The following is a 25,000-nucleotide window of genomic DNA, read 5'->3' on the forward strand; positions in this document are numbered from 1 at the left end:
GAGCATGTGAACGTGTGTGTATATATACATACTATATATATGTATATATATATATATATATATATATATATATGTATATATATATATATATATATATATATATATATATATATATATATATATATATGGGAGAATATACAAAAAATAACAACAGACGAGGACAGGTGGTGTAAATAACAAAAGTATATATTAGTATGACGCTCGGGAATACGGAAAGTCTTTGACGTTTCGAGCTACGCTCTTCAACAGAAAGAATACGGAGACAAGGAGAAAAACACGGAGAAAAAAAATTGAATAGTGTTCAGTCAACGGTCAATCATAATAATGGCCGATCATAATAATGGCCGATATATATATATATATATATATATCAGTAATAATAATAATAAAGGAGTTACGACGCAAAAACGTATATATTCAAATGAACATATTTATCTTCTTCAATATATATTTCAGTATAAAGAATTCATTGAGAGACTTAATAAATCAAACTTTCTTTACACATCTTCAGGAATAAATATAACACCAGAAAACTAAATTTGGGTTAAAAATTAACACCGTTCATGCATATTTGTAATTATATATATATATATATATATATATATATATATATATATATATGTTTGTGTGTGTGTGTGTGTGTGTGTGTGTGTGTGAGTGTGTGTGTGAGTGTGAGTGTGTGGGTCTGTATGTGCGTATGTATATATATGTATGTGCGTATATGCATATATATATGTACGTGTATATATATATATATATATATATATATATGTATATGTGTGTGTGTGTGTGTGTGTGTGAGTGTGTGTGTGTGTGTATATGTATATAGGTATGTATGTGTGTTTGTGTTTGTCCACCACCACCGCTTGACGACCGGTGTTAGCATGTTTAATTCCGCGTAACTTAGCCGTTCTGCAAAAGAGATCGATAGTATAAGTACTAGGCTTAAAAACAATTCCATAGGGTCGATTTGTTCGAATAAAAACCCCTCAAGCGGTGCTCCAGCATGACCGCACTTAAATGACTGAAATATGTAAAAAAAAAACAATTAGAAGATATATATATATATATATATATATATATATATATATGTTTGCATGTTAGTGAATATATATATAACGTATATATATATATATATATATATATATATATATATGTATATATATATAATAGGCTCACCGTCTTATAAAATAAAATAAATGGACGACATATAGAAAAGATTTTTCATTATTTACTGCGTCACAGTAATTCTACTGCAGAATTACTTTAAGAGTACACGTGTCTACGGTAGGTATACTCAACCACTTAAGACATTACTTTTTACAGGAATTGATTGAACGACTGAACTGAATGAAAAGTACATCGTCGAAGAAGGTTGAGAAATCGTCGTCTGAAGGGACGGAACGGTCATAACAAAACGTAAATCCCTTTGATAATGGGTCCACATGACCAGCTGTGACATGGCGCTAAAGAACAACAGCAACAACAACAATAACAACACCTACAACAACAACAACAGCAACAACAACCAACTACTACAATAACAACATAAACAACACCAATACAATCACACCCTCGCCATTACCACGATTACCAACGCCTCCAAAAACCCATTACGCAGTTTCTTTGTCTCCAAGAGTTGGCCATTTTCCTCATCAACGTATATTGTTTTATTGGCGATGTCTTCCACCCTATTTTTGCCATCTCTTCCGCCACCCTGCTCCCAATTCTTCCGTCTCATACATTCCATTCGCTCCCCGCTCATTCTTTCTCTATGCTTCCAACTACCCATACATACATATCCATATATCCATATACGTATCTATGTGAGTGTGTGTATGTGTGTATACATACATATATATGTATAGATATACATACATATATATGTGTCTCTATGTGTATGTGTGTGTCGTGTGTTGTGTGTATGTATGTATGTGTGTGATTTTCTCCATACTTTTCTTATCTTTTTTCCCCCGTTACCCTGTGTTACCATGTCAAATAGCCACGCTCCACTATTCCTGATTTCCCTTCTCCCAGCCATCACCCTATCTCTCTCATCTCACTTTGCCTCTCACTCGCTCACTCACTCACTCACTCACTCACTCAATCTCTCTTTCTGTGACTGCCTGTGTTTGTCTCTATCTCACTTTGTCATACAAATATACTTCCCCCTCTCCCCGCTATATTTTCTCTCCTTTTCTATGCATCTCTTTCGATACTACAGCCACATTTACTCCCCTCCTCCCGCTTCCTTCGCTCTCACACTCAATGTCCTATTGCTTCACTCACCTTATATTTTTATTCCTCATTCTCTTCTCTGTGTCCATGTCATATAGACTATACTCAACACGAGCTAATTAACGAGCCACTAGGTGGTCACCCAATCTGCTTCAGATAGGCACCTAATCTTCCTCAAATCTCACTTCAGCGCCATATGCATTAGATAGTTCTGGATACACTGCATGCGGAAAAAACCCCCCAAAAAACAGGCATGACGGTCTCGGCTATAATCCCTTTAACTAAAGCGCTGCTCATTCACCATGACCAGGGTTTAAACAACATCAACTACACTCAGCTCTCTCTCGCTCTCCGTGTATATATATATATATATATATATATATATATATATCGTTCACTAATACCCTTGGGGTATTGTCACACTGCCCTTTATATAGTTCTCCTTCATTTATGTCTTTATTCCAAATATTACATGCCATGGTTCACACTCACCAGAGTCCACACATCTGCAGTCTGTGTAACTATATGTCTACTTGCCTGCCTGTCTATTTCCCCCCCCCCTCTCTCTGTCTCTCTCGCTCACACACATACACACACGTACACACACTGTGTTGTTTTACCACACTTACTCAGCAATTTTCTTCCATCTTTCATTAACTGTTTTTATACCGTAGACTCGCATATCTCCCTCATTGTTTAACTTTCTCATTGTTTATCACTCTCTCTCTCTCTCTCCCCTCACCCTCTCTCTTCCTCTCTCCTTTGTCTTCTACATATTTTTTTTTTATTAAAAGCCCAGTTATTCTTCCATCCTTCATATCTACACTTAACACCATCCAAGATCGCTTCGTCTCCCACCCTCGTCTATATCTCTGTCTCCCTAATTATATATATATATATATATATATATATATATATATATATATATATATATATATATATATATATATATGCACATATATATGTGAATATCTATATCTATATATATGTATATATATATATATATATACACACACACACACACACACACATATATATATATATGTGTGTGAGTGTCTGCGTGTATATTTATCTATATATCAATAAAATACATACATATTTACACACGCACACACTGTCACGCACGCACACACACACACACACATACACACACACACACCTACTGTACACCTAACATCCTAGCAGATACACTAATTACCGTCTCTCTCTCTCTCTCTCTCTCTCTCACTATTTTATTTCGTCTTTGTCTTCGCTACTCTTTCTATCAATAACGCACTGGTCTTCTCACCCCGCCATTTTTACACCTCGCGCTACCCATCACACAGCTCTCTCTATTTTCCTTCTAATTTTTATGTAAAAACACTCTCTCCCTCACAACACTCATCTCATGCCCCTTTTCTTTCTCTCTCTTCATCTCTTCCCTACACTTTTTTTAAATATTAACAACCCACTTGGCTCTCCACCCCTTCACTACCATCCCATCGCACATTCCCCACCCTTCCTCCACTCCCCCCTTCTCTTTCTCTTAACTATCGATGTTACCGCCATATTGTCATCGTTCTGTTGTTGTGTGGCAAGCAGACAATGTTGTCACAGAGACAATGCTGTGAACAAAAACAAACAAAGGGTCACACCGAAAATGAAATAAATAAAAGAAAGAAATAAAGAAATAAAAAAAAACCTTCTGAAAGTGAAAGTGAAAGTTGAAGATAATATTAGGGCTGGTAGTAGTAGTAGTAGTAGTAGTAGTAGTAGTAGTAGTAGTAGTAGTAGTAGTAATGTTAACGTAGGAGGGGTTGTATTAGTATTAATGATTACGTAGCGGTGTTGATGATAGCAGTACATTAATGAATAGGGCTTGGTGGTGGTAGTAATATTAATGATAACGCAGTAGTAGTAGCAGTAGTAGTAGCAGCAGCAGTAATAATAGTAGTAGTAGTGCTAGTAGTAGTGGCAGTAGTAGTAGTAGTAGTAGTAGTAGTAGTAGTAGTAGTGGTAGTGGTAGTAGTAGTAGTAGTAGTAGTAGTAGTAGTAGTAGTAGTAGTGGTAGTAGTAATGATTAGGTGTGTTGGAGATAGTAATACAAAAAAATCATTTAGCATTCGCAGCCATGGCTCTGTGCTTAAGAAGCTCATTTGGTAATTTGGTAACTGCGTAGTTCCGGGTTCAGTCCCACTGCGTGGCACATTGGGCAAGTGCCTTGTAAAGTAGACGCGGACCAAGCAACGCCTTCTAAATTTGGGAGGCGGAAACTGTACGAAAGTCCTTCGTGTGTATGTATTCATGTATGTATTTATATATGTATGTATTCATATATGTATGTATGTATGTATGTGCTTACGTATGTATGTACGTGTGTACGTTGGTATGAATGTATGAATGTACTACGTATGTATGTGCATATGTACGTATGTCTGTGTGTATGCATGCATGTATGTATATATGTAAGTACGTATGGATAAATGTACGTGCGTATGTATATATGTATATATGTAAGTATGCATGTATGCTTGTATGTGTTTGCGTGTATGTATGAATACCTGTGTGTGTCTGTAATTATATTCTTTTATTTGTTTCAGTCATTTGAATGTGGTCATGCTGGAGCACCACCTTTTAGTCGAGCAAATCGACCCCAGGACTTCTTCTTTGTAAGCCTAGTACTTATTCTATCGGATACTTTGCCGAAGCGCTAAGGTATGGTGACGTAAACACACCTACATCGGTTGTCAACCGATTGTTGGGGGGGGGGGACACTCACACACACACACACGCACACACACACACACACACACACACACACACACACACATATATATATATATACGACGGGCTTCTTTCAGCTCCCGTCTACCAAATCCACTCAGAAGGCTTTGGTCGGCCCGAGGCTATAGTAGAAGACACATGTCCTCGAGCGGATCTAACCCCAGAGTCTGAAATTGGTTAGCTAGAAATTGTGTGGTATCCCGTCACATGGCTTTTGCCCATATTTTGTAGGTTTCACCTCATCATACAATGTGCGTCCTGATTATACCCCAGATTTAATTCAGGGGTACACTTGGGTGTATGCATCGGCACTTCAACCAACACACCAACTCAACCACATATTTAGAAATACCGAGAACGCTGTTAACTCGAAACGTTTCATTGTTTTGTTATCAACCGGCTTGAACTTTCCCAAGAAGAACTTAAATTAAACTTGAAGGAAAAAAAAAAACATACATACATACATTCATACATGCAGACGTACATATATGTGTGTATGGATATATCGATTAGTAGATATATAGACATACATAAATAGACTCGTACATAGATATTGTGAGGAAAAGATTAACAAAACAGAGTGAATGATAAGGACGGACAGACTAAGAAGCGTTGAAACTCTGGGAAAAAATAGGTGATAGATCACGAAAAACGGTTCCTAACTCCACATGAATAAATGTATCAGAAGACCGAAAAAAGTGTAAAAAAAAAAAAACTCACAAAAATAAAAATAAAACAAGAAAACCTCGAAGAATAGAAAACAATATATAAAAGAAATAACGAACGCCACAAATATTGTCTGCACAAAACACGAAACCAAGAATTGTTACATTTATCTATTGTATTTAGCAAATGGAGAGAATTGGTGAGAAAAATATTCTGGAAATTTAGAAATTATAGAAGAAAATCAACGGATATTAGTTAGACACACGTGATAGAGTCATACGTCTTCATTAATATATTGGACATTAGTAAAATGGTAGATGTGCGGTGTGTGTATAAGTCTATGTGTGTGCTTGTGTTTAAGTGTATGCGTGCACGTATGTGTGTATGTGTGTGCGTGCGTGTGTGTGTGGGTGTGAATGTGTATGTGTGTGTTAGTGTTGGGAACAAATCTCGTGACGGGCCTTAAGTTGTGTCTTATACGTTAGATAATTTTTTTTCATCGCCCAGTCACCTTGGACTTAATTGTTGCACGTTTCTTTTGGCGACACCTTCCTTGCTTGTGTCTCTAATATACGTACGTACCTACGCACTTTTGAACGAATGTATGCATATACGAAAGTAGGCATATGTGTATGTGTATGTATATCACTTGTGTGAGGGGTTGCCAAGAGACGTGCGACAATTAAGCTGAAGAAAGTTTGTTATTGCGTGGGTTTATACACGAAAACCAAAAACACACTAAGACCAGCACGGGCAGATGCACACACACATACACGTTTCATTAATATTTAACACAGCACACACTCTCTCACACACACACACACACACACACACACACACACACACACACACACACACACACACATATATGTTTGTGTATGTGTGTATATATTGGAGATGTCTTGCTTCTGGATGTATAACCCTACTGAACTATTATAAAAACTAACTTTTAATTGGCTTCTGAATGACCAAGAGTTTTAATTCAATTTGTCTATGAACCTACATGGTCTATTTTCTCGTATCTGAATTTCTATAGCAGCTCCCCTATATTCAAGTTTCTGGAAGAATCATTAGCACGCCGGACAAAATGCTTAGCAGTATTTCGTCCGCCTTTACTTTCTCAGTTCTCTGAAGTTGACTCTTGACTTTTATCCTTTCCTGGTCGATGAAATAAGTACCAGTGGTGCACTAGAGTCAAGCTAATCGGCTATCTCCCTCTCCTCACCTCAAAATGTTATCCTTAACCGATTAAAGAGATTAATTTTTAAACAGATTAACGATTGAAGAGGTTAATGATCACACAATTTTTCGCCTAATGCTCACATGTCGGATTGCGCACAGAATCGTCTTCCCAGCGGATACTAGAAATTTCTGACTCTCGAGACTTGCATTTCTTTCCAGGAACAGACGCCTCGAAAACATTATCCAATGAAATCAAAGAAACTTAAAGGTATTTCAAAATTCCAAATATACAATTATTGTATCTACGAATAGAACAGTCTGGGAATACATTTTATGGAAGCATGATGAACACCTAAACTGCATAGCACTCTTTCCTACGAATATAAGCAAGTTCGCGAATCTGCATGCTTGAGTGTAATTCGTGTGTGTTTATTCTTGAGGGTTTGTGTATGCGAATATCTAAAGAGACATAGAAACTCACACATATACATTGCTGCAAATATGTAAATATCATTCGATATATCTATTCTATATCTATATATATATATCTATCTACACACAAACATACACGTTTCCAAACGCATATATATATATATATATATATATGTGTGTATGTGTGTGTGTGTGTATGTATATATATATATATATATATATATATATATATGTATCATTATTTCTGAGTTAATTTTTTTTCCCTCGTGTGATCTTTGCAATTTTTCTTTTGCATCGAAGGTTTAGATTTCCAAAAAGATGGCAATATCGTGACTAAATTCCTGCTATTTTCTGTTACCTAATTTGTTTTGTGTGTGTATATTGTATATTCATTCTTTTTGCCAGTACAATGATGGATGCATGCCTTATTGCTCTCTCTGTTTCTCCTTCTATCTCTTCCCCATCTCTGCCTTTCTCTCTTTCCATGAACATATACATACATATAACTATATATGCATATGTATAGATATGCATATAATGATATACAATAAAATTGGTAGATAGATACATACCTATATACATACCATATATCATATCAACGTATATACATGCATACTTAGGTACGTAATATACATACGTAAGCGCACATATATGGATGAAGATATACATATATAACGAATATATGTACATGTATATATATATATGTATATATATATATATATATATATATATATATATATATATATATATATATGTATATATATACACACACATAAGCAGAGATGCACACATTCGCGCACGCTCGCACACATACGCGCACGCTCGCACACATAAATTATCTCTCTGAATTATCTGTAATAGAAGGAACAAACCTAGTAATTACGGGTTAGTAAAAAAAAGAATGCGATGTTTGGTTTCCCTCTCTCTTTCTCGTTATCTTTTTCTTTCTCTCTCTCTCTTTTGCTTTCTCGGTATTTTCCCTTTATGATTCTTGATCGTTTTTCATTTACTAATTCGTTCATTCGTTCATTTACTCCACCATACATTTAAGCATAATACAAAGATACCATCGTGGTATCTATTGTCTCAAATTACAAGCTTACCCTTCTTCCTCGGTTACCATAGTACAGTTATTTTCCTTGTCTCTCACGTCTTTTTTTTTGGCATTCACTCGTCTCTTTCCTCATTATCTCTCAATCATTCTGATTCCACTTGTTATTTTTAAACGAAAGATATTCACCAAAGTCCAATGTATTCAATCTGCGACGTTTTCAATGTGTCCTTCATTCTCAAGGCATTAATGCTTGCAATTGATGGGGAATTCTGTTGCTATTTCTTACTTGCGAGCGGCCGTTACGAGTCTGTTTCTGATTCTATCTATGATGTTGTATCCTGGCTCATCCTTAATCACACAAATCTATTCATCACAAACTTATTATTAATACAACCACGACCATCTCTTCTGTATGTACACCAGGGATTACACTGTGCGATGAATTCTTAGTTTGTAATACGTATCACTTAAATACGATTTTGAAGCAGTTTCTATCAAATGAAGCAACTGATTTGAAGTCTCACTCGTCGACTCGCTAAAAACGTTTCGCACGCACATGTTTTGCTGGTATATAAACGAATACTGGAGACCGAAGACTGTTTTTGTTCCTTGTGTACAGGACCCTCTACCTAAAACTTTATTACATCGATAACATCCGGTATTAAGAAGTTTGATTTTGCATGAAACAAACAGAAGTAAAGAGAAAAAATATATCAGTGTTTTATGAAGAAGAGTAGTTCCTTAATATTTCAGTCAAATGTTTTTTTTTATCCCTGCTAGGATGTTCATCTCCAGAGGCGTCTTGATTAATCAGAAATAACGTCAAAAGTCTTTGAGCGTTGCGTTTCTCTCGCACCATTTTCCTACTGACGCTCAAGCTCTTGTTTAGACCAAATAGAACAAAGTCATAATCAAAAACAGTTCATTCATGACCACCCCTACATTTTCCTCGAATATAAGTAACATTATAAGTATACTACATTATAAATATATAAGTATACTATATTATGTAGTATTAAGCTACATAATGTCCATTACTCATACTAAAACGGCAGGATTAATTGGAGATATATTTAGCTGCTACTTTTAGCAAATTTGAGCGACTGTGTAGTGGCTCCTTCGTTGGTTCCTAAATCCCGAGAATAATTATCGTGAATACATCGAAGCAAGACAGGATATCTGTCTAAGTTAACCAATATACCTCGGAAATAATGTGAAAACAAAATATATCATTGTTTATATCTCTTTTTTTTTTTTACTTGCTTCAGTCCTTTGACTGCGGCCATGCTGAAGCACCGCCTTTAGTCGAGCACATCGACCCCAGGACTTATTCTTTGTAAGCCTAGTACTTATTCTATCGGTCTCTTTTGCCGAACCGCTAAGTTGCGGGGACGTAAACACACCAGCATCGGTTGTCGAGCGATACTGGGGGACAAACACAGACACGCAAACACACACACACACACACACACACGCACACACACACACACATGCACACACACACACATATATATATATACATACATATATATATACGACGGGCTTCTTTCAGTTTCCGTCTACCAAATTCACTCACAAGGCCTTGTTCGGCCCGAGACTATAGTAGAAGACACTTGCCCAAGGCGCCACGCAGTGGGACTGAACACGGGACCATGTGGCTGGTAAGCAAGCTACTTACCGCACAGCCATTCCTGCGCCCATGTATAGGCTTTTTGCTGTTTTATTTCGTACTGCTTTATTGGGGCACAACGACCAAGGGTTTTAATCGACAAGATCAGAACTAGTATTGACATCAGCCTGGCCTGCGTCTCCGTCTGCGTCTGCTTTTAAGGATCTGCTTGATCGGTAATGGTCTGGAGTAAGACAACAACAGCAAGAACAGGAACAGCAAATCGACAACAAATTCAGTGTACATTACTTACATTATTTACATTATTTACATCATGTTTGTTGTTAACACAACGTTTCGGCTGGTATACCCTCCAGCCTTCATCAAGATGAGGACAAATATCCGTCAAATGTAAATAATGTAAATAATGTACATAATTCTTCATCTCTTAAATATAGAACTGAAATTCATTGTACTTAAGGAGACAGAATGAAAAACAAATAGGTGCAGATATGGTCGTCTCGTTAAGGAATTAACATGGTTTGGCGTTCAGTCTCGAAGAATGCCAATTTGGACAAGTGTAACCCTGGGCCGACCGGTGCATTTTGAGTGGATTTGGTAATATAGAAAATGTACGAAAGCGCATTGAAAATGTATGTGTGCTTTAAGTATATGCATACATGTGTATAAGAGTTGATAAGTATGACTCTCACTGCATGACAGCCGATGTTGGTTTGTTTTCGACCATCATTTTGCTACAGTACCGGCAGAAGGAAATTTTAGAGTCAGTACAAGGCTCAAAAAATGTACTGTAGTCGATTTGATTGACTGAAATATTCATGTTGGTGCTCCGACATGGCCGCATCTCCTTGACTGATATAAACAAAGGCCCAAAATATAGTAAAAACGATCGGTGGGTCGGTGGGTTATTTAGATTTCTAAATGGAATTAAGCATAAACACAGAAACCTGAAACCGACGGCTGAACAACAGAAGACTTTGTGAGAACTTGCGAAAATTATGACAATCCGACAAAAAGAAAAAAAAAAAGAAGAAAAATACAGGCAAACAAACAATAAAAAAATTCAAAAACAAAATAAAAGGTAAACTACGAAATATAAATGGTCTCGATTTCCAAATTATTTCTCTTTACGCATCTAGAAATCTTTGAAAAATTCTTTAACCAAAATATCTCATTGTCCTAGACTCATTCATTTTTTATAAGGAAGACCATCGAGGCAATAAATCATTTATTGTTCATTAAGCCCGTCAACTTCACTGTTTGCGCTCCTTTCTTTCATACTAGTTAACCTTTCTAAGCATCAAATATGTATTTGAGTAATTACGAAACCAGGAGTCACTTTCTTCCTCATCCTATACCCACTCTTTCTCTCTCTCTCTCTCTCTCTCCCTCTCTCTCTGTGTTCTTGATTTTTCCATCGTCATCACTCTCTCCTTTATTCCTGTTTACCCAGCATCACCTTCGCCATATCAAATTAGGTATGACCATGTACTGATCGATGTTGCTCATCACTATGGCGTGCGAATGTAACATGATATCTTAAAGATAGCGTATCTGTTAGTGACATTGGTTTTTGTATATGGTCACTAATTTCTGTAACGTATATACGCATATACATGCACATAAGCACCTACGCACATATATGCACACATATATACACCATACACATTTTTATGCATAAAAATGTTTCATTCAAATAAGATATGGTTTATTTATACCACCACACTACCACCACCACCACCACCACCACCACCACCAACAACAACAACAACAACAACAGCAACAATAACAAAAACTATAGTGAAAAAGAAAGATACATTTTTTTCGTCTTATTTAGCAAACAAATATTGTTGCGGTGCGCAGCTGTATCAGTGTTACTTTTATATCAATTTCTTTAAAATACGGGCAGCTCCTTCCTGCTCTGCATAACCGGAAAGAAGTCTCTACAGAAAATAAATAATTTTAAGTGAACATACGACCGAAAAAATGTCCTGCTGCTTCACTCAGACCGGGCAGACACTTTGCAGTCTCATTCGTTGACTCTTGATGACTGCTTGATCTAGGCAGATTCTGTCTCATTAACCATAGCTGAGATGAAGAGAGACCAATATTACAATAAGATGCAACAAAGATCATTTTTTCCATGAGGTAAGTGAGATTTGGGTCTATTTTTACCAGATCTCAAACGACTGTTACCGGAGCAAATACAAACAATAGTTACGATTCGTTGATATGGTATCTCGCTGTATGCATTGTGATTTGATTGGTTAAAAGAAATACAGACGTTTACATCTAATAAGTAATGTGGCTAAAATAGCAAAAAAAACAAAAAAATCTCTGGTATGTTTTTTGTTTGTTGTTGCCGTCACCGGATAGTCTTTTAACCTGCTTTCGGTTTCAGGTGCCACTTTTACAACTGATGATTCGCTGCACATACGAAAAGGGGTCGCAACTGGCGGTTTCTAATTTTCGATATTCAGATATATGCGTGTGCTTGTGTTTGCGTAGTAAGGTATAAGAATAGGTATGTGAACACATTTTTCTCTGTCTCTCTCCGTCACTTTCTCTCTCTCCGTCTCTCTCTACCTTCGTCTCTCCCTTTCTCTCTCTCTCTATCTCTCTCTCCCTATCTCTCTCTCTCTCTCTCTCTCTCTCTCTCTCTCTGTATACACACACACGCACACATACACCTATATATACACACATATACAGGCGTGAGCAAATTTAATAAATTTAAGCTATTTTCATATTTGTTTTATGTCTATGTATCTTCTTGCTCGTGGCCATATTTACGCTTACTAATGTAACCCGCTGCTGCACCAAAGTGTAATGTATCATAGCGATTCGATAAAAGATATCGATAAAATGATATATATATATGTATATATATATATATATATATATATATATATATATATATATATATATATATATATATATATATATATGTATATATATATGCATATATATATATTTATGTATATATATATGCATATATACATATATACATACATGTATATCTGTCTATCTACATATCTACATATTTGTATGCATATATGTATGTAGGGCTATGGATACGTGTGGGGCTCGGCACTCTTGAGTGTTAATAATCACCTACATTATAAATGTTTCACCATAAGTACCAAAATATAGTAAATGTAGTGAATAGCAATCATCATAATAACAAAAGAAAAACATAACATTAAAAATAACACACAAAAACAACAGCAAAACAACAAAAACAGCAAAACAGATAAAATACAAATGGCTGAAAAACGATAAATTACTTATTATCTCCACTTGTTTCTTAAGCTCTCTACAATGCTGATGTTTTTGTTGTTACTGCATTGGTTTTAGACGTCATATACTGTACTTTGGTGAAGGAACGAAATTCTTTATGTTGGCATCGTTTTTCTTATTCGTATGTATTCTTGTTTTCATGTTTTCTTGGTCGTTTTTTTTTTTCATCTCATTTCATTTTTTTTTTTTATCGGATCTTCTTTAGTTTTATTGTAATATGTTTTATTTGCATTTCTGACACTTACTCTCCCATACTATGTTGATTTGAACTAAATTTATGTAGACAACAACGGAAAAAAAAACAAAAAATGTATATGTATATGTGTGTGTGTGTCTGTGTATGTGAAATATATAAATGCATATATGTGTATGTTTTAATATACGTACTATATCAAATTGTATGAATGCGTATACGTATGTATGTACGTGCGGCTAATTCTCTATATATTTATATATATATATATATATATATATATATATATATATATATATATATATATATATATATATATATATATATATATATATATGTATATATACATCAATATTAACACTTCTGTCGAATCGCTATACATACATATATATATATGCTATACATACATACATACATGCATACATATATATATGTATGTACGTATATATACATCAATATTAACACTTCTGTCGAATCGCTACATATGCATACAAAGATCTAGCGATCATGATTTCAATTCTCACACAGGTCGGTGCATTTTGTTCTTGAGCAAAACAGTTCATCTCACTCCGTCAACTGAAGCGTTCCACACCGTTCAAACAGGTATATATATACACACATGTATATATACATATACATGCGTAAATACATACATATAAATACATACAAACGTATATATATATACATATATACAGACAGTCTGTTAAAGTCTGTCATACCGGCCATGATGAAATACCACAAGGTATAGAAAATACGTATTCGCCTTTATATATTTAATCCTTTATATTGAACACTCAATATTTCATCTATTCAATAAGACATATTCCATATATTCAATAAGACATTCAATACTTTATTTCATTGTACCATCCATTTTTATTTTATATTATATATTGAATATTATATTATATATTGTATATTCCATATTCCATATCCCACATTGGTTTTGCAGGAATATAAATAAAACATAAAAAACAGACAGTGTTGGAACTCTTTTAAACAAAATAATATATTCCTCTATACACGATCATATATATGTTTATATATATATATATATATATATATATATATATATATATATATATATATATATATATATATATATATGGGAGAATTTACGAAAAATCAACAGACGAAGACAGGTGGTGTAAATGACAAATGGAGGTATTAGTATAACGCCCGGGAATAGAGAAAGTCTCTGACGTTTCGAACCTACGCTCTTCAACTGAAAGGAACACAGAAAGAAACAAGGAGAGAAAGAAGAAGAAACAAAAATTATAAATGTAGTGGTCACCGATATATATATATATATATATGTATGTATGTATGTATGTATGTATACATGCGTGCGCACACAGATATATACATGGATAAGTGTTGACTTATTCAAAGCATCGTTTTCTAACTGGACTAACTTCGAAGTCACAGACATCAAAGTTAGAAAATTATTAAAATATTAACCTCTACACACCAACTGAGTCATTTACACGTTCAATATTTGTTGCGTTAGTTTTTATGTATATTTAAAATTTCTTATGTTTAACACCGGCGCACAAATACAGACACACACACATACACACACATAGAACATAAATGTACATATGCGAATACGTTAAGGGAGAGGGAGAGGGTAGGGAGAGCGCGAGTGGATGATGTATAATGTGCGTGCAATTCATAGAAACGTGTGAAAATTGGTAGATGTATGAGTTGGTGGGACATAAGAGGATGGGATTATGGTGATGGTGGTGGGTGTTTCAGTATCTTGTGATATGTAATTTACTGATTGACAGATTGTGAAATATCAAAAGAACTTTTAGTTGTATAGTTTAGAGATACATACACACATACATACATACATACGTAGCGTACATACACACAGAGAGACACACACACATGCATACATACATACATACATACATACATACGTACATACATACATACACACATACACACATACATACACACATACACACACATACACGCATACATACATACATACATACATACATACATGCATGCATACATACCTAGAAATCTATCTGCGTACATACGTACGTACCTACATACATACACACACATACACATACATACACGTACAAACACACGTATATACACACATACATACACGTACACACAAAATCTTACAAATTTTAAACATCATTGTTTTTTCATAACACTTATTATCATTATTACTATTATTATTATTATTATTATTATTATTATTATTATTATTATCATTATTATCATTATTATTAATATTATTTTATTCTCTTATTAATATTAGTGTTGGTTTTTGTCTCCGTGGTCGTAACCATTGTTGTTTGTGTTGTTGATGTCGATGTTGTTGTTGTTGTTGCTTCAATTTTTCGATTGGTGAACTCGAGGGCGGCGTTGGTTGGTTGGTGCTACGCCATTTTGTTTCCTTCTTTTTTTGGTTTCTCTTTTCCTCCTGTAAGGTCTGTGTATGTGTGTATGTGCTTGTATATATGTGTGTATGATATGTATGTATGTATGTATGCATGTATGCATGTATGTGTGTGTGTGTATTTGTGTGTGGTAGGTGGTGGTAGGTAGGGGGTTGTGCGTATGTCTAACGTGCGGAGTTGGATCTGGATGAAATGGGGTGGAAGCCATCGCTCGTTAGTGTAATATGAATAGGTCATGTGATGTTACAGGCGGAGGGGAGGGGGGAGCTGGCGTATGGCAAGAGGAGTGTGGTGCGATGGCTTTGTGCAAAGGTGGCGCATGCGTGACACAAGTGTATTTTGGTTGGACAAAAAGTAATGAGACATGGTGAGTCGAAATGTCAGAGTGGAGTATATATATATATATATATATATACCTACCTATGTATATATGTATGTTTGTATGCCTGTAGTGTATGTGTGTGCACATGCGCATGCATTTATGTATATACTTACGTATGTATATATGTGTATATCAATGTATATATATATATATATATATATATATATATATATATATATATATTATAGCATACATACACACGTATGTTTGTGCCCTGTTTGCATGTTTACGTGTGTATCTGCGTAGAGTGAAGTTGTCTTTTGATGTGAAGGGCTAGTACACGATTTTCAGACTTGACGTTGATAATGATTGCAAGCAGTGGTTTGTGATTTGTATTAAAATGTGATTTTGATGATGATTTGTTCGCTTGTAATGTTATTGTCATTATTATTCTTGTTGTTAGCAGATTATGAAAATCTGTAGAGCGTCACACAACTATATCTTCTTCGTTTAAGCACCGTGTCGTTTTGTTTTCGTTTCAAATCCCACCTGTGTGATATATTTTCTTTAATATGATCGATAAATTCGCACCAGCCAGCACTAAACTAGATTTTAATCATTTATATGCCTTCCTCAAAATTTGTGGTCGCCTTCCAGTTCATTTATTCTTTTACTTCTTTCAGTCATTTGACTGCGGCTATGCTGGAGCACTGCCTTGAAGGATCTAACTCGAACAAATCGACCCCAGGACTTATTTTTTAAAGCCTGGTACTTATCTTATCGGTCACTTTCACTGAACCGATAGGTCACACGAACGTAAACACTCCAAACCGGTTGGACAATATCTTCCAGAATTAAAACTTTGCCTTCAGACGGCGTTTGTTTTCAGTGTACCTTGGGATAATAAAATAAAATACTATTCCCATAATCGATTCCAAAATTGTGATTATAACCTTCCACAATGTGTATGGCCAAGTGTCAGTTGTAGAATCCATTACACAATGATGATAACGCGGCTGGTTGGCAGAATTGTTAGCACGCTATAGGAACAGTTTGGTGGCATTTCTGCTACATTTACGTTCAGGGTTCAAATGTCACTATAGTCTTTTTGCCGTTCATCCTTTCGAGGTCATTAAAACAATTACCGGTCATGTACTGTGGTCGATGTACCGTGTAGACATCATCCTAGAAAATATCAAGCGTTGTGTCCATAACAGAAAGAATCATTGATGATGATAAAACTTCAAGTGCGTGCTGCTAGAAAAGGACAATATAACCCGACCATGACCTTACTGCCTACTTTCTGCATTAGAAATCTCTGATATATTATACAATTTTTCTTTTGCAGGAATATATTAGTAAATAATTTGAGGGAGATTTGATACTATATCTAGCGCGATCAGCAAACACATGGAAGCTTATTTTTGGCTCCTTATTGCTGATGGTTTTTAGCTGGAGTATATTGGCAAAACACGCATTCTTCACAGATTACGATAGTATATCCTTGCTGTTATGTAGTTTAATAGCCTCTTGTAAGCACTGGCTTAGAGCTGGGTTTCTACGAAAACGTAAGCGTTACGTTGTTTACCTACACATAGCACATCATCCTTAGTGTACTGAATTTTCTCCCGATGATAAAATTTTAAGAGTGGTTTACATGATAGGTTTGCATTATAAATATATTCGACAGAATTGTGTTACATGTTTAAATGATAGGGTACTCTAGGACTGTGTGATTTATAAGAAATTTTGTTGTAATTTCTGACACAAGTAGACACTAGGACACTCCGTGTTGTTATTGTTTGTGGTATATTAGAGTTGTTGAAAGTAGTAGTAGCAGCAGCAGCAGTAACAGGGCATCAGTAACAACATTAGTAGTAATAGTAGCAGTTGTTGCTTCTCTTGTTTAACACTAGGTGAACCCTGACTGAGTTAACTAGTGGTCAAAAATGTTCCGGCCAAGACACATCACGTTTATATTTAGATATGGTGTATATTTTTTGAGGGAGATTTGGTTACTTTGTCATGCAAGCAATCAACAACACAGAAGATTCTTTCATGGGATTGTACAGCAAGTGCAGCTGAAATATGACATAATGACTAAAGCAAGTTTAACAGCAAAAATATTGTCACAAATCAGTGTCATATATAATGAATGTCATATATAATGTCATATGTAATGTATATAATGGTTGTTATTGTTATTGTAGTGGAGGCGCAATGGCCCAGTGGTTAGGATCGCGGTTTCGATTCCCAGACCGGGCATTGTGAGTGTTTATTGAGCGAAAACACCTAAAGCTCCACGAGGCTCCGGCAGGGGATGGTGGCGAACCCTGCTGTACTCCTTCACCACAACTTTCTCTCACTCTTACTTCCTGTTTCTGTTGTGCCTGCAATTCAAAGGGTCAGCCTTGTCACACTGTGTCACACTGAATATTCCCTAACAACTACATTAAGGGTACATGTATCTGTGGAGTGCTCAGCCATTTGCACGTTAATTTCACGCGCAGGCTGTTCCGTTGATCGGATCAACTGGAACACTCGTCGTCCTAAGCGACGGAGTGCCAACAATTTTTATTGTTACTCTTGTTGTTGTCTTCTCCGATCGGGCAGGCCTATGGCGGGCAGGTAGTCGGACGGACAACGAGGTGCTATGCGTAGACATCTTTTCATGCATACAAGAACTTCGCTGAGCTGACGACCATATATAAACCCCAACATGCAGTGAACAACCATGTGGAGTATTGGAGGACAATCTGGATTCATTACACTCTCACCATTGCCAAGTTCAATTCTAGGGGGCTACATCAGAAATGAAGTAGAAGAGCTTAGTGGTGAACGTACGAGACATGTTGTTCTTCTAGACTTATTGTTAGTAGACTGTATTTCTCGCAGGTTTGGGAGTCAATAATACAATTTAGTGTTGCAGCGATTTATGCACGTGATTTTTCATGCTTTCCAGACAAAGCTGAATGACCGTAAACTACATTAAAAAACAAACAGGGTGCATTACTTCACGAAAAGTCTAGCTTTTCAGACCAGGGTATTTTTCTGCTATATCTACTGTTCGAGTAAATAAGAGTAGGCACCCCAAAGAGCAAGCATTTGTGTTAACTTTGAAGATATTGTTAATGTTAGAGGCTTTGCTTTCAAAGGATGCATATTAAAATATAAATTGTAAAAACAAAAGCAGCGCAAAATAGGCAATAGTGCGCGCGCGAATTTATATTTGTCTGCGTGCGCATATGGAAAAGATACAGGGGTATCTGTGTTTGTGTGTGTGTGTGTGTGTGTGTGTGTGTGTGAGTGTATATATATTATATATATTATATATATATGTATGTATGTATGTATGTATGTATGTATGTATGCATGTATTCATGTATCTGAGTGCAGTCTATCTATCTATCTATCTATCTATCTATCTATCTATCTATCTATCTATCTATCTATCTATGCAAATACAGGCGTACGTACGAATATATGTATGTATATATATATATATATATATATATATATATATATATATATATATATATATATATATATACGTGTATATAAATATATATACATATACATATAAACATACTTATATATAAAAGGTGTACGTGCACATGCATACACACATATATAAATATATATATGTATATATATATATATATATATATATATATATATATATATATATATATATATATGTGTGTGTGTGTGTATGTATGTATGTATGTATGTATATATATGTGTGTGTATGTGTGTGTGTGTGTGAATTTGCACGCGTAATTGCTTGTGTGATCCCTTTCTCTGTCTCCATCTCTATATTTGCGTATGCGCGTGTGTGTGTGTGTGTCTGTATGTAAGTATGTCTGTGTGTCTGTATGTGAACCTGCGCGCTTGCGTTCGTACATGTGTCGGTTATGCCATTAAAATAATAGGAAATCTCTGTTTCGCATTTTACTGATTTCTTCCCTTAATTTTCTATCCAACCTTTTAGCTTCAGAGATTCTTGTGAAGTTTTCTGTTTGTTATTGTCATCCTCATATCGTTACTGTTATTGTTATTGTCTCTATTATTGTTGTTGTTGCTGTTAATATTCTATATTTGGGTGCACTTCGTTATATTAATCGATTGTGCTGTCCACTGTTAAAATTTGATTCTTTTTTTTCTTTGGTTGTTTGCTTATTGTTCTTTTACCAATAGTTCGTATTGCTGTTGTCTTACCTCTTTCCGCTGCTGCTTCTACGCCTGCTACTGCTACTTTTAATGTTTCAAGCTGGTCTAACAATTTTTGCTGCTGTTGATGTTGGTGTTGCAGTTGCTGATGTTGTTATTTTGCCCTGTAGGTATGTATGTATGTATGTATGTATGTATGTATGTATGTATGTATGTATATGTATCTATGTGTGTGTGTCTTTGTCTCCCTGCTAAGGCTTGACAACCAGTATTTGTGTGTTTACGTCTCTGTAACTTATTGGTAGGGCAAAAGAGACCCATTAAATAAATACCAGGCTTAAAAAAAATAAGTCCTGGGGTCCATTTCTTCAGCGAAAACACTTAAAGGTGGTGCTCCAGCATAGCCACAGTCAAATGACTGAAACAAATAAAAATTAAAAAGGTATGTATAAATATATTTGTTTATAAGTATTATACACACATAGATACATATAGTAATATATACCAAATTCCAAATTGTTTTATAGGAGCATATTTACATTCAAACATTTAAAAGAATCTGTAAATGTTTTTGGAAATTTAATATAGACAAACGAGAGAAAACATTGCAACTTTTATCAGCATAAGCTCCCGGTTTCAGTCCTTTTATAAGACGATCTAGTCGGGCTGTCAGAGAATGGAAAATGTAAATGAATTTTAACTTTCATAATATCAGTTCTGGAAATTCACATGATTTTCTTCCCAAATTCACTCAATACTGGTCGTTGGTTTCCTTGTGGTGGCTGTTGGTTCGTGGCACTAAAAAAATTAAGCGACAGTTCTTTTAAGTTGCGTAAGTTGCTCTCTTGCTGATGAGCTTTTGTGAAATCGCTGAATTGGCAAAGGGAGAAGATCGTAAAATTTGACTGGTTCTTAGAAGCACATGTGTCTATATGTTCACTGTATTCTTTTCCCCTTTATTCCCGTATATTAATCTGTAATCAATGCAGAAATTATGCATTGTCTTGAGGATATCTTGGTTTACCCGATATAGTTCTCTCCACATTCTAAGCATATAGCTGAAGAGGTGAGATTTTCAGATGCAAAACAGAACTTATTTTTTATTGTGAAAAAATGTTCTTCGTCAACAGGGGTTTCCGGTTCTTCTAATAGATTTAAACATATACCACACTTGAATCCTCCTTATGTTTGTTTTCACAGTTGCTCCTGTCTTTCGTGTGAGAAGTTTGATCTGTATTAGTATTTCTTAATTGATTTGGTTGTCTAGATGGAAATGTATGCTAGGAATTTCAGTTCTTATATATTTCTTTTGTTTCGTTCGTGTTAGTTACTGGATATTGAATTTCTTGGTGCGTTGTATTCCATTATCGATTAAGGATATACGATAATTCTTGTCAAGATGTATATCCTTTATTTCTTAATGTCATATGTGTTACGAATGTTTTCATTGGATACAATTATGCAGACTCTTTCTGACCAGGTTATGAGGGACATTTAGTCTGGCATGTTTCGAAGAGTACGACTTAAAAGATAGATATTGTTTTGAGCCCGTAGAAATTTATAGTAATTGTCTGTCTCCTTGTCTTTATTACGATGTCTAAAAATGGGAGTCGGTCTTGGCTGTATTCCGTTGTGAATTCTATATTTTTGTTAATTGCATTCTGACGTGTTTTGAATTCTGATTTCTTTATGCTTTCATTCGATAAATTGAATCAATCATTGAGGTATCTTTTTTTTTGCAGTTTTCTTGTATATATTTAAAGAGTTTACAGATTTTGTGTAACGTTAAGTACAACGTGAACTCTAAATAACCAGATGTGTAAGAGAGGTGGCTGTGTTACACACCCACACACGCACACACACGCAAGCACACACATGCACACACACACACACGCACGCAAAACGCACAGACACACACAGACACGCACACTCTCACACATTGCTCTTCTTGTTTCCGATTTAGTTTTTGCTCTGTAGTCATACTGATGTATCCGTTTGAAGGTTATAGTCTGTTAGATGGAGTCCATCATTTATTTTATCCTGGAACTTATTATCTTCATCTCTGTTAACAGACCTACACATTCACGCATGTGCACGAGAATTTCAGTGTGATTCCTGGTAATATGCCAATACTGCCACTGGAAATCCCGCTATAAAGAATGAAGAAACCAAGATAGATTCTTTTCTAATCTAGGCACAAGGCCCGAAATTTTTGAGGAGTGGGTCAGTCGATTATATCGACCCCTGTACGCAACTGGTACATAATTTATCGATCCCGAAAGGATGAAAGGCAAAGTCGACCTCAGCGGAATTTGAACCCAGAAGATAAAGACAGACGAAATAACGCTAAGCATTTCGCCCGGCGTGCTAACGTTTCTGCCAGTTTGCCACTTTAGAAACCAAGATATATTCATAAATCGATAGACAGTTTGGCAGATTTTATATTGAAGTTATTTCGAAGCAAGTTTATGATTGAAAACAGAATATTTCAGGTAGGAGACAAAATGTTGCCAGCTGAGTGAAATTTATTGTAAAATTAATGTTGTTGTTTGTTCCTTCTCGACTCATACCTGGCTCATAAGGGCCGGTTTAATGGTTTAATTAGCGTGTACGTTCCCCACCCGGACGGGAAGCCGATCCGTCGCAGGTGAGCTGCTAGATGCCAGAGGAAAGAGTAAAAGAAATTTGAGGCGAAAGAGTCAGCAGAATTTCGCCATCACTTTCTGCCGGTGCCACGTGGAGCTTAGGTGTTTCGCTCATGAACACACACCACCCTATCTGAGATTCAAACCCGTGATCCCTCGACCGCGAGTCCGCTGCTCCAGCCACTAGGCCATGTGCCTCCACATCGATCAATCTTTCTACGAATTTTATTATCATAACAATGGGTGTTGCGTGAAACATCTTATTCAAACACTGATAAAATGACAGCCGGATAAAATGACAGCTCCAGGAAACGTTGATATCATAAAGACGGTGAGATTGAGAAATCGTTAGCATGCCCAGCAAAATGCTTAGCGACATTTCTTCTGTCCTTACGTTCTGAGTTCAAATCCCGCCGAGGTCGACTTTGGCTTTTATTCTTTCGAGGTCGATAAAATAAGTACCAGTTAAAAAATTGGGTAGATGAAATCGACATACCCCGTCCTCCGGCATTACTAACGCTGTGGCAAAGTTTCAAACCATTATTATAAGTGACAAATCGGTCGACAGATTCATAAATGTGTTTTGGGAATAATTTGGATGGTATATCTGGCTTGTAGAACTTTTGGCTGGAGTGCTCTGTATCTTACGTTCAACGGAATAAGAACGGTGATATCAACAGTCTTATGTGAGTGCAAATTATATTGTAATCAAGGAACAGGGTAAGTGAACTGTGTTGCTAAATTCATCTCATGATCACTCATAAGTTCCCGAATTAAGTGAAGAAAAAAAAATTGCGATAAAACTTTTTTCAACTCACTTCGCAAATGCGTTCCGTAATCCAAGAGTAAAATTTTGGACGAGTAGGTTATTGTACCATTACATACGTTGAGGAGTTTATTACATATATTTGAATCTAGACACAGACACATACACACCTATTTACACACATAGTCAACGCATAGATATTCACAAAATAAGTTCATACATATGAAGTACGTAGACTTACACATATAAATATCCTCCCAACATCTATCTATCTATCTATCTATCTATCTATCTATCTATCTATCTATCTATCTATCTATCTATCTATCTATCAATCTATCTATCTATCTATCTATCTATCTATCTATCTATCTATCTATCGGTCTATCTATATATCTATCTATCAATCAATCTATCTATCTATCTATCTATCTATCTATCTATCTATCTATCTATCTATCTATCTATCTATCTATCTATCTATCTATCTCTTTCTCTTCCTCTATCTATATGTTAGCATATCAATCTACTTATCTATCTTCCCGTTCGCCCATCTGTCTACCTATATATCAATAATGCATACATGAATGTATGTGTTTGGCGGATGAATACATTTAGCGATCATTGTAAAGTGAAAAATATGTATTAGGGAATTTAGATAGAAGGGAACTAATGCTCTTGCGTATTATTGTAAATATTTTTATGTAAATGTGTTTTTAATATGGATATTGCATTATCCATTTCTTATCTGACATTTGTGCTTTCAACACAAGGTGATCAGCTATGTGGACATTTACCGCAGAGGGCGTCCATACATAATACAACAGCATCAAACATCCCATATTCCCGTGTGTGTGCGTGTGTATGTATGCATGTATATACATTCATATGTGCGAGTGTACGGGTGTGTGTGTGTATATATATATGTCTATACAGACACAAATACATACATATATGTATAGAAAAATGCACATGCACTTATATGTGTATGTATAAATGTATATATATATATATATACACACGCATATATATATATATATATATATATGAATGCAAATATGCATGTATGTATATATATATATATATATATATATATATATATATATGAATGTATGTGTGCATGCATGTATGTATGTATATATATATATATATATATATATATATATATATATATATATATATATATATATATACATATATATGAATGTATGTA

General features: G+C 35.4%; 1 long non-coding RNA gene across 1 annotated transcript in view; it reads left to right on the forward strand.

Annotated features, from left to right (window-relative positions):
* The window catches only part of LOC149132390 (uncharacterized), a 90,086-nt gene that overhangs the window by 42,075 nt on the left and 23,011 nt on the right, over positions 1-25,000 (forward strand). The window contains exon 2 of the long non-coding RNA XR_016244709.1: positions 7,069-7,117. This is a non-coding gene — a long non-coding RNA (uncharacterized LOC149132390). The remainder of the gene's footprint in view (positions 1-7,068; positions 7,118-25,000) is intronic.

This window comes from Octopus bimaculoides, chromosome 16 (genome assembly GCF_046866305.1).
Source record: "Octopus bimaculoides isolate indiv1 chromosome 16, ASM4686630v1, whole genome shotgun sequence".
Classification (NCBI taxonomy): Eukaryota; Metazoa; Mollusca; class Cephalopoda; order Octopoda; family Octopodidae; genus Octopus; species Octopus bimaculoides.